Here is a 9,994-nt window from a genome sequence, read left to right as displayed (position 1 = left end):
ATGTCTACAAGATGTGTTTATGAAGTGCAAAACCCTTGTGATAATATAGGTGGGATTCATGGTTATGAGGGCTGAAGGTGTGCCCATGTGTATTGTCCTCCATGGGCTATGAGGGTTGAAGGTGGTGCCCATGTGTATTATCCTCCATGAAAAAGATCTAACTTTTGCTTTCTTTGACTCTTATTTCTGCTTTCTTCACTTTGGTTGAGAAAAAAAATAAGGGACCTTTTCATTCCAAGGTTTGTTGTTTGAGGGATTGGTGTGACGAGAATGGGTTTTGTCTAAAAGGATGGAAGAACAACCACTTATGCATGAATTTTTTTAGGGAATCTAGGCAATGGGTTGCACCATGTCTTTTGGCCCCTAGAAATGTACTTGGACGTATGTCGAGAGTGAGGGAATGGTGTATGCACACTTTTTGTAGTAGTTTGAGGTCAAGTGAGCAACCGTGAATGCGAAAAGAGATGATGCTATTTAGCATATCTTGTATTGGTGTGACAAGAATGGGTTGTTGTCTAAAATAATGAAAGAACAACCACTTATGCATGCACTTTTTAGGGAATCCAGGCGATGGGTTGCACCATGTCGTTTGGCCACCTTTGTCCCTAGAAATGTACTTGGACGTATGACGAGAGTGAGGGAATGGTGTATGCACACTTTTTGTAGTAGTTTGGGGTCAAGCGAGCAACCGTGAATGCCAAAAGAGACGATGTTATTGAGCAAATCTTGTATTGGTGGTAGTGAGGCAAGGGAAGATAGCATGGCCAAACCATAGCTGCCTTTGTTCACATGCAATGTTTTGGGACGGTTTTGAAACATTTTCTTTGGAAAATCTCTCTAACCCTGAAATAGCGAGCAAATATCGGCTGAAATAGCGGGCAAATATCGGCTGTGGTGGCAAAAGCCATGCATGTTGATCATTATTTTTTGTATTTTGTGGGTACCCTACCCTTGCACACGGCATAAAAAGGATTGTATTTGTTTCACCCATGTATATGAGGGCAACCGTGCCCGAGCCTGCATGCTCAAAACAAGATGTGTATTCACCCATGGTATGAGGGTAACCATGCCCAAGCTCACCGAGAAGCTCAAAATGGTTGTTGTGATGTGTGCATGAGCGATGCACGTGTGAGGTGCATGCGCATGGGTTGGTTCCCACCCGAACTTCTACGTTCAAATCGGACTCGGTGGTTCCGTTGCTGTGAGCGAGTCGGCTGAAAATGGACTTGGTGTCTAAGATGGTAGAGACACGCACACACATGTTTGGTTGATGGGGACACTCCAATGTATCATTGAGGGGGAGTGTTGAGAGGTAGCGATTACACCTCGATTAAGAGGGGGTGTTGAGAGATGTAATCGCGGTGTTGTGTGTATGTGGGAAAGCACCCTAAAGGTGCAAGATATTGTGGTGAGATAGGAATGCCACATGTAATATTGAATGGTGTGTGAGTGTTGACCAAAAGAGTGGAAAAGGGAGTGCCACATGGATGATGATGTGTAAAGTGGGATAAGGCTAGAGGGCCTATATCATTGTATGGTTCATTGTGATATGCAAGGGAATAGAATTGAGTGTTGAGTGTGCAATCTCTCTCTCTCTCTTAATATGGAGTTCTTAGTGTGGTTTAATCCACCTTAATTATGTTGCTTAATCTATGTCCTTCACCATGATCAATCCCATTTTTGGATTGTTAACAAGAGGTATGCACCTTGTGATTGACAAAGTGAGGGCCAAGACTACCATATGGAATTATTTGCATGGGTAAATTAAGGTGTGAGACATCTTGGTGTGATAAGATATTATGCCTGGATTTCATAGCGTGATGCTTAGAGATTAGTCTTCTTCATGGTAAATACAAGAGTGAGGTTATGTTGGTGTGGAAGTGGAAGAGGAAGAGGAGGTTGTATGCATTGAAGCTCGTTTGGAAGTGGACTGGAAGAGGAGGTTGTATGCATTGAAGCTCGTTTGGAAGGCCGAGGGTTTTGTAGGCGATGGGTTATACCATGGGCCAAGCTTGCACCACCATGGTATGGTCCTCCCATTCAAAGGCAGTTGGCATTGACAAGGTAGGTGTAGGTGCATGTGTGTGTGTGTGTGTGCGACTAGTGAGATGTGATATGTGAAAAATTTATGATTCTCATAGTGAAATATGCAGGTGATGTGCATGGGTAATGGACTAAAGCTGTGCTCGTGTGTGTGCACTCTTCTAACAAGAAGACTTCTCCAATTTAATTGTTTTCTTTCTCATTTTGCTTTCTTTGACATTTACTTAACATCCTTTTTCTTGGGGAGTCAAGATTATCGAGGCATTGTGGTGGCGGACTTTGCCCATAGTGACAATGGAACTAGGTGATCTTTGTGGTTTGAGGGATCTGGCATTAGCGAGCACTAGTAATAGAGGCAAGGTAGACCAAGAGCTGGTGTGGTCAAAGATGAGGTGTTTGGGGGTTCCTACTAATTTGAGGAGGATCCACGTAATGGGTTGTACCATGGGCCAGTGCCATGGTCCCCCCATCCAGAAATGTACTTGGAATGCTATCGGCGACAATGAGGCTTAATGTAGGTTCTTGAAAGAGTGGTGACTATGTGTCTATTACATGAAAAGCACGTGTATATATTGTAAGTGTCATGCATGGACATGGGGCTGACTCTCTTTTTATGTAGGTTGTGTGCAGCACCCTTGGAAAAGGGTTTTATATGGAATTTGGGCCCATAAGGAACTTAGAAAGTAGTAGACATGGGTTGAGATTTAACAACCCGCATTTGTTTCAAAGATGCTACCGATCTCATAGAACGATGTGATGAGGGGCCTGTGGGGAAGTAGTGCATGATCTCAAAAGGCTTCCAAAACCTGATATTTGGCATATCTTTAAAAGTGATGAATCTCTGGCTGTGGGAGTATTTGACTATTTCGTAAAGATCTACCTGACTGCTGCCTGCATTTCGTAAAGATCTACCTGCTACCTGCTTAACGAAAGTCGGGATCTCAAAGACCTTCATTGAGATTAGAGGCCATTAAAGTTCTTCATTTAGAGCTGCATCCTCGTGGTGGTTAGGGGTGTGGGGCCATGTATGGTAGGCCCTTTTCCTTCCATGTGCATGGACTTGTGCTAGGACCACCTTCTTTTGATTAGTATGTACTTGGGGTTAAGTGCGGACCTCTCTGGGTGCGGCCATGTATTCTCACCACCTTTGGTGATCACTAAGGACCTCTCACCTCACTCTCTCTCTCTCTTTCTCTCTCTTTCTCTCTCCCTCTTTACTTCTAGCACTGTCGGTCTTAACCTAGGCTCAGGTGAGTGTAGATTGTTGGATGAGAAGATGCTCTGCACACTCACACAGACACACATGCACACACAGTGAACAGACAAGCTTAAAGAGCGAGAGAGATGAAGCTTGATGTTGGAAAGTACTCAATTATATTGATAAGAAATGAGTGGAATACAAGAGTACAAATAGAAGCCCTAGCCCTATGGGGCTGATGTGGCTAACACACAAGAGTGTGTTCACACAAGAAAATACCCCTACCAACATAGGGTAAAAAGTTCCCGTGTGTAGGGATGTTCACACTAGGGACTTCCAGGGTAACCAGGCTAACAAAAACCCCTAAAGTGAATGGTGTGAATGTGTACCGGTTGTAGCAAATGAATCTGAAAAGGGACTTGGTAAGCCCATTTGCTACTCTTGGCCTATGTAGGCACATAGGTCAAGGTAATCTCTCCTGCATGGAGCCAGCCCTGACATAATGATAATGCACCTGATTGTGTTGTATCCGCACGAGTGCATATACGCTCTGAGTATCAGTGAAATATGGTGGTAGAAGACAACTTCCCAATACCAAGATCTGCCCAATAGATAGCGAAGCCATACACATTCCTCAATTACTGTAAATGTTGCATTGTACTCAGCTTCACAACTTGAAGTGGGTACTGTCAAAAATAATTGCCACTATTGGTGGACACCTTAATGTCAGAACATGATTCCCAATAGCTATAGTGTAGGTGGAAAGCATAAAGAAAACACAGTTGTGCTCCACTTCTTGCCAATAGCTATAGTGTAGGTGGAAAGCATAAAGAAAACACACTTCTGCTCCACTTCTTGCCAATGCCGAAGCTGGGGCAATGCTAAAATTTTCTCAAGTGTGACACTGCATACTGAATTTCCAGACATGTACTGCATATGTAATAAGGCATCCGATAGTTTGCTGATAAGGAGCAGCATCAAAAGCTTCGTTGGAGGTAGCAGGACACCCCCCTCGATTGCTATGAACTGGATACTTAAATAGTGAAAAAGCCCAATGTCTAAACATCAAATGCTATGTATAATGTCATGAGCAAATCATCAAGACCAATTTCTGTTCAACCTGCTGAATGTCACAGTAGAGCAGCAAAGGCTGAATGCATGATTGTAACCCAATGATCATCTTCCAATGCATCAAGAAGAAAAGGTGGCTCCTCATGTAATGCAGAAGTAACAAGGGCGGAATCAGTAAAATAAGATGCATGATCAGAGGCAGCGTGTGTCCAACTACTGTTGGTAATGGCTACATCCTCTTCAATTAACACATCACCCATGGCACTAGAGCAATATGGGAAAGTTGGGGTGTTGAAGCTGACTGAATGGAAGCAGCAGCAATAGTAGGGGACTAATTCAGAGCCAAAATAGCTCAGCTGAGTAAGAAAGAGACTGATAATGTAAGCACTATGAACAACAGCAGGGATAAGCTGTCAATGTCCAGTGAATGCCAATACATCTGAAAAATAATTCATGTCAATGTCAAGCCAACAAGTTGGGATCAGCACAATGAAAATGGGCTAATAGAATACGATTTTAATGAAATTTTTTCCTTCTTGGCTAGTTGGCTATGTGGTCATGTAGAAGTTGATCCTTGTATATATATATATATGGAGGAGTCCTTGCTTGATGCATCAAATAGCTACTCTTGGTTGGAAGTAGCTTTTAGCTCCTAGAAGGGATACTGAACAGGGAGGTTATTTCTACCTTGTTTAGTCATGCAAACCTTGTCCCTTCAATTCATGATGCTTGGTTTTTTGGTCAAGAATAGTTGTGCTACTCATTAGTGGGTGAGAACTATGGGGTCTGTTCTCTTGCCCCAACACTTGCATGCCCGGTGGACACTATACCATCAGTTGAACCTTTGCTTTGGCCTTTAAAATACAGGAAGAAAATTTTCAAAATAGCAAAACAACTCCACCAAATCTAGAATCATTTTTTTTTGTTTCCCACGCTTCCGTAGTTGTGATTCAACTGAATGAATCATTGATGCCTCTATATACAAAGTCAATTTTTCTTTTGGCTCTATATTTAGGCTTATAATATCTTTTGCATCCTAATCTTGTTTTCTCTTTTGGTCTTTTGTGTTCCACTTCTATTATTATGGCATTCGAAAATCTGATTTGTGTCCTTTACATGACCATTACAACCATTTGTGCAACAAAAGCATGTGGCTTGGAATATTCTGGGGGGATGGTATCATCATAATAAATTTGACTTTTAGGCTCTCTAGTTTTGCTCTTTTTTTTAAAAAATGATCCCAGCTAATCCATATGGAGGTCTTTTGGAATATTGGGAAGGGCTTTGGCCAACCTAATCCATTGGTAAGTGGTCCTAGTAGTGTCTCCCTTTGCATGGGCTTCTACTCGTTTACCCAGGGCTGCCAGTCAGGAGATCGCTCCACTTTCTCTCACGATCCTGTAGTTGGTTACTCGTGTTTCCTTCGGCACGATACTTGTTGCGGCTTTGCTAATTTTGACTCTGTCATGCTCTCTTCTTAAGGGGCTGCTAGTTTGTCTGGTTGTTCTATAAATTGTTGGATTTCTTCCCAATTACCAAAAGAGGGCCTATTTGCCCCCATGTCCAACAAGAGTTGTTGTCTTCTTCAGTTGCTTTTTTGAGTCTTCAAAAGAAGGATAAGGAAACCATAAAAGAGCTCAACAAGCAAGCAAACAATAACCTAGGGAGAACCTACAAAGGAGCCAAAGAACACAACACCTTGGACAAGCTTAATGAAGCCCTCAACTCTTCTAGAATGGAACTAACAAAGATGGAAAATGAGATCCAAGAAAGGGAGGAAAGACATAAGAAGGATTTTGAAGCCAAAGATGACACGCTTTGGGAATTCTAGAATTGGGGCTTAAGGGAGAACAAGGCCAGGAAAGTATTAACATGGGATTGAATCCAAATGCTATGAGCAAGCTCTTTAATCAGTTCATTAGTAGGTATTGTGTCCATTGCAATGCTAGTCCATAGTACCAGCTCCTTGCTTTTGCCCCCTTTCTAGATTCCTTCTTTCTTAACCTTTTTCAGTCCATGTTCCATTTACCTCTTGTCTACGTATCTGTAACCTAGATTCTCTTACAAGGAGGTTTTATCAATCCACGTGGCTTTGGGCTCCTTTTGGCTATCTTGTTTCTTTACATCTATTACATTCCAGCTACCTTTGTGGCCTTTTTCCTATGGGGATTTCTTCTTTCTTCTTGTCTAGATTCTTCTCCCGGATTTTCCACAACTTGTCCTTGTAGATGTGGGCTTTCTTACATTGAATAGATCACCCATGTGCGTTCTACACAAGCTTGGTGATGTTATCTTGGACTTTCTTCTGCCCCACCCATTATTCTTGATTTTGATGTGTTTCCAAATCAGATATTTTCTATGCCATTTATCTTCTAGGTCCTTTTTGTGACCTTGTCACTACTAACACTCCTAGGGGATTTTCTTGCCCTCTTTTGAGTGTAGCCAAGCAATATACAATGCCCTCTTTTGAGTGTAGCCAAGCAATATACAATGCCCAAGCAAAGATTTGATAGCTTTAGCTAGAAGACAACATATGAGCAGAAATATGCCAAGCAAGAGTTTCGATCAAAAGAGTTAACCTAAGCCTTGTTGTTTGTTGGATCCCCTTCAAGGTTTTAGAAGCTCTAGGCTTCTATGAGTGGAGGGTCTGGTTCCAAAAACCTTGTCGTTCACACCACAATCTCCTAAGCTAAATAGTATCAGAACCAGCCTCAAGCCCTAGTTCAAGCCCAACAATAGTCATGTCATTGCATTGGGTATACGGAGAACCCCTATGTTCGGGTTCCAAGGTTGGCACCATAAGCCTCGACAACCATGCCATCCAATGCCTAACCAAAGATGTAGTGGTCATACCTTATGACCCATTTGGCCCACTCATGTGACATTTGTTGATTTGACACTTTCATAAGGTAATTGCTCCCCCAACCCTTATCACTAGTTTTTTTTTAATAGCCTTTGAATGCAATGCACGTGATACATAGGGTTTCTTAGTAGTGCACCCCCCAAGATAAGATGTCTATGGCATCCTCCTCTTTTATTGGTGCTCCAACACATGCCAATTATTGCATTATGTCTATGGCATCCTCCTTTAATGATGACACATGCCAAGGGTAATTCCTACACTAATCTAGGTTGCTGTAATGGCCTACCATCCCCTTGACATCTACCCACCATGATCGTGGGGGGAAAACTCTTCTCATCAAACAATGCCCCTTTCATGAGCAATGTCTTGCCCTAAATATTATTTATAAGCTCTGGCCACCCCTTGCAAACTAGAAAACTTCAAAATTTTGGCCTAAACTTGTTGCAAATGCACTGCCCTCCCCCTAAATAGTAGATGGGGATGTTTAGCATGACCTTCTCATACACATGATGTTGTTCTAGTAGCTCTTTGCCTACTAGCAATGGATATCTTTGCCAAATACATGGCATAAGCATGTAATACATATGACCTTCTACCTAATTGGTGGTTGGTTGTGCTTCATGAAGCTTTTGGATGCCCATGAGGGCTTGTTGTTGGGTAACCAATTTCATTTGAGCACAATTGACCTTCTATCCAAATGGTGGGTTGTACTTGGTCAAGCTTTTTGAGCACCATGAGGGAAACCCTATTTTGGGCATCCATTTACCCTATGCTAAACTAGTAAGGTGAGCATGGGTAAGGACTATGAGATCTAAAATTTTGTGAGGATCAAATATTTCTCAGGGGTGTTGAGGCCCTTGGGATCACAAAGGTCTTCGACCTCTTTCATAGCATTCCTCCCTTCATGGAACTTAGATAAAATTTGCACAGTTTGGAGAAAAGAGTTAACAACGAAGATTTGAAACCTATGCCAAATAGATTGAAAAAATAGAGTGTGGATATGGGCCCAATACACTGAATCATACGAAGCAGATGCATAGATCTAGGAGAGAAAGAAAAAACCATGGTTTTAAAAAAGACATAAAATTCTATATATGGGTTTGAAAATAGGTTTGAACCAAGGTTTTGAACAAACTGAAACCTACAAAAGGAAATTCCTAGCTAGACTAGGCTCTACCAATATGTGTGGAGCATCCACATTGAAAGAAAAATTAAAAAGGCTAAGAAGAAACTACGAAAAATTTGATTTTTTTAGAGCAAAAAACATTCTTGATGTAGACGACTTGAAGGAGATAGAAAACATGCTTAATGTAGATGGCTTGTAGAAGGTGATGAAGAATTCACATATTTGATGTGCACGTTGAAGCTTAAAAATGGTTGGTTGCTTACTTTTTCTATTTCTAGAGAAGGTACATGTGATGGAGGAGATTTGTAACACAATTTGTTTTTTGGGAACAATAATATTTATTTATATTATTTGTTCAAAATCCGGCATACATCACCCCCAAAGACTCAACTCTCTACTCTTTTTTAACCTCATTCAAGATTTTACAAAGAAATTCCCATCTTTCATCCTCACACAAGAAACAAGACTGATCCCACGAGATCTAATGCCCTAACAATAAGCAAGCCTCCATCATGGCCTTAGTAGTGCAACCCCGGGGGGGGGGACTGTTTTTCTAACATACCCCCATGATTTGACCAAACCTTGACAATAGATCTAGTGCCAACCATGTTCTCAATAAAGGCAACAAATGTGTGATCCATCTGTTTTTCCTTGCGGTACCATCTCTGAGTTTTAGGACCAAATCTTGGAGGCCTTTTCTTCTCAATCCAACACCTCACGTGCAGCCAACAATCCATCATGTTCTGATCTGTATGTAATGTAAATAAAATTAGATCTCTGGAATTGGATTTGTTGATTCAAAACCTGCAGAGGAATATGCCTTGAATGTTTCCCTGATTTTGGCTAAGCTTCATGCATGCTAGGGTTCTCTCCCTAAATATTTGTAACATAATTTTAATAGCATAAGAGTAGGTTGCACAGACTCGTGCCATTGAAAAGGACAATTTGACTTTTATAGGGTTTTGCCTAATGCTAGGGTTTGATAACTTGATTGTGATATGTGTTTGATGGGTTAAAATTAGCAAGGTTTGACTTGAGTATGAGATGTATTTGATGGGTTAAAATTGACAGTGTGAAGTTTAGGTGTGAGAAAATATATTGATATCTAACTAATGTACATTCCAACCATGATTTGTTGTACATGCAATAATACACCCCTGATCATAGTCATCATAAGAGACATGGGTGCAATAATACACCCCTGATCATAGTCATCATAAGAGACATGGGTGCAATAATACACCTGATTATAGTCATCATAAGAGACATGGGTGCACAGGTCTCATCATAATATATACCCTTCTCTTGATCATAACCCTTTACAAAACAAGCCTTGCCTTAGGCGATAACACTATCATCCACAATACAGGTAGCAATGATCCACTATCTCAAGTTCCACATGTACCTCCAATTAGAGGAGTCAAAAAGTAAAGTCTCTCATAACATCTAATTGAACATCCAATCGACTAAGGATCATTACAAAGGCAACATTCTCTATCAAATCACTCATCTTGGTTATAAGTAGTGATGTGTGGACATAGGCTAATAACGAACCGGGACACTGTTTCCCTCTCTTTAGGAGTTTATTTTCGCGAGCGTGTGTATGCACTCTTATGAGTGTGTGTAAGTGACCTTATCATGTCACTTCACTTATACTTCACTCATTCTCATCAATTGACTTTGAGTGTTGTGC

The sequence above is a fragment of the Cibotium barometz genome, chromosome 7, assembly GCF_041138505.1.
Source record: "Cibotium barometz isolate CiBa-2024 chromosome 7, ASM4113850v1, whole genome shotgun sequence".
Lineage (NCBI taxonomy): Eukaryota > Viridiplantae > Streptophyta > Polypodiopsida > Cyatheales > Cibotiaceae > Cibotium > Cibotium barometz.
This window is presented reverse-complemented; position numbering follows the sequence as displayed.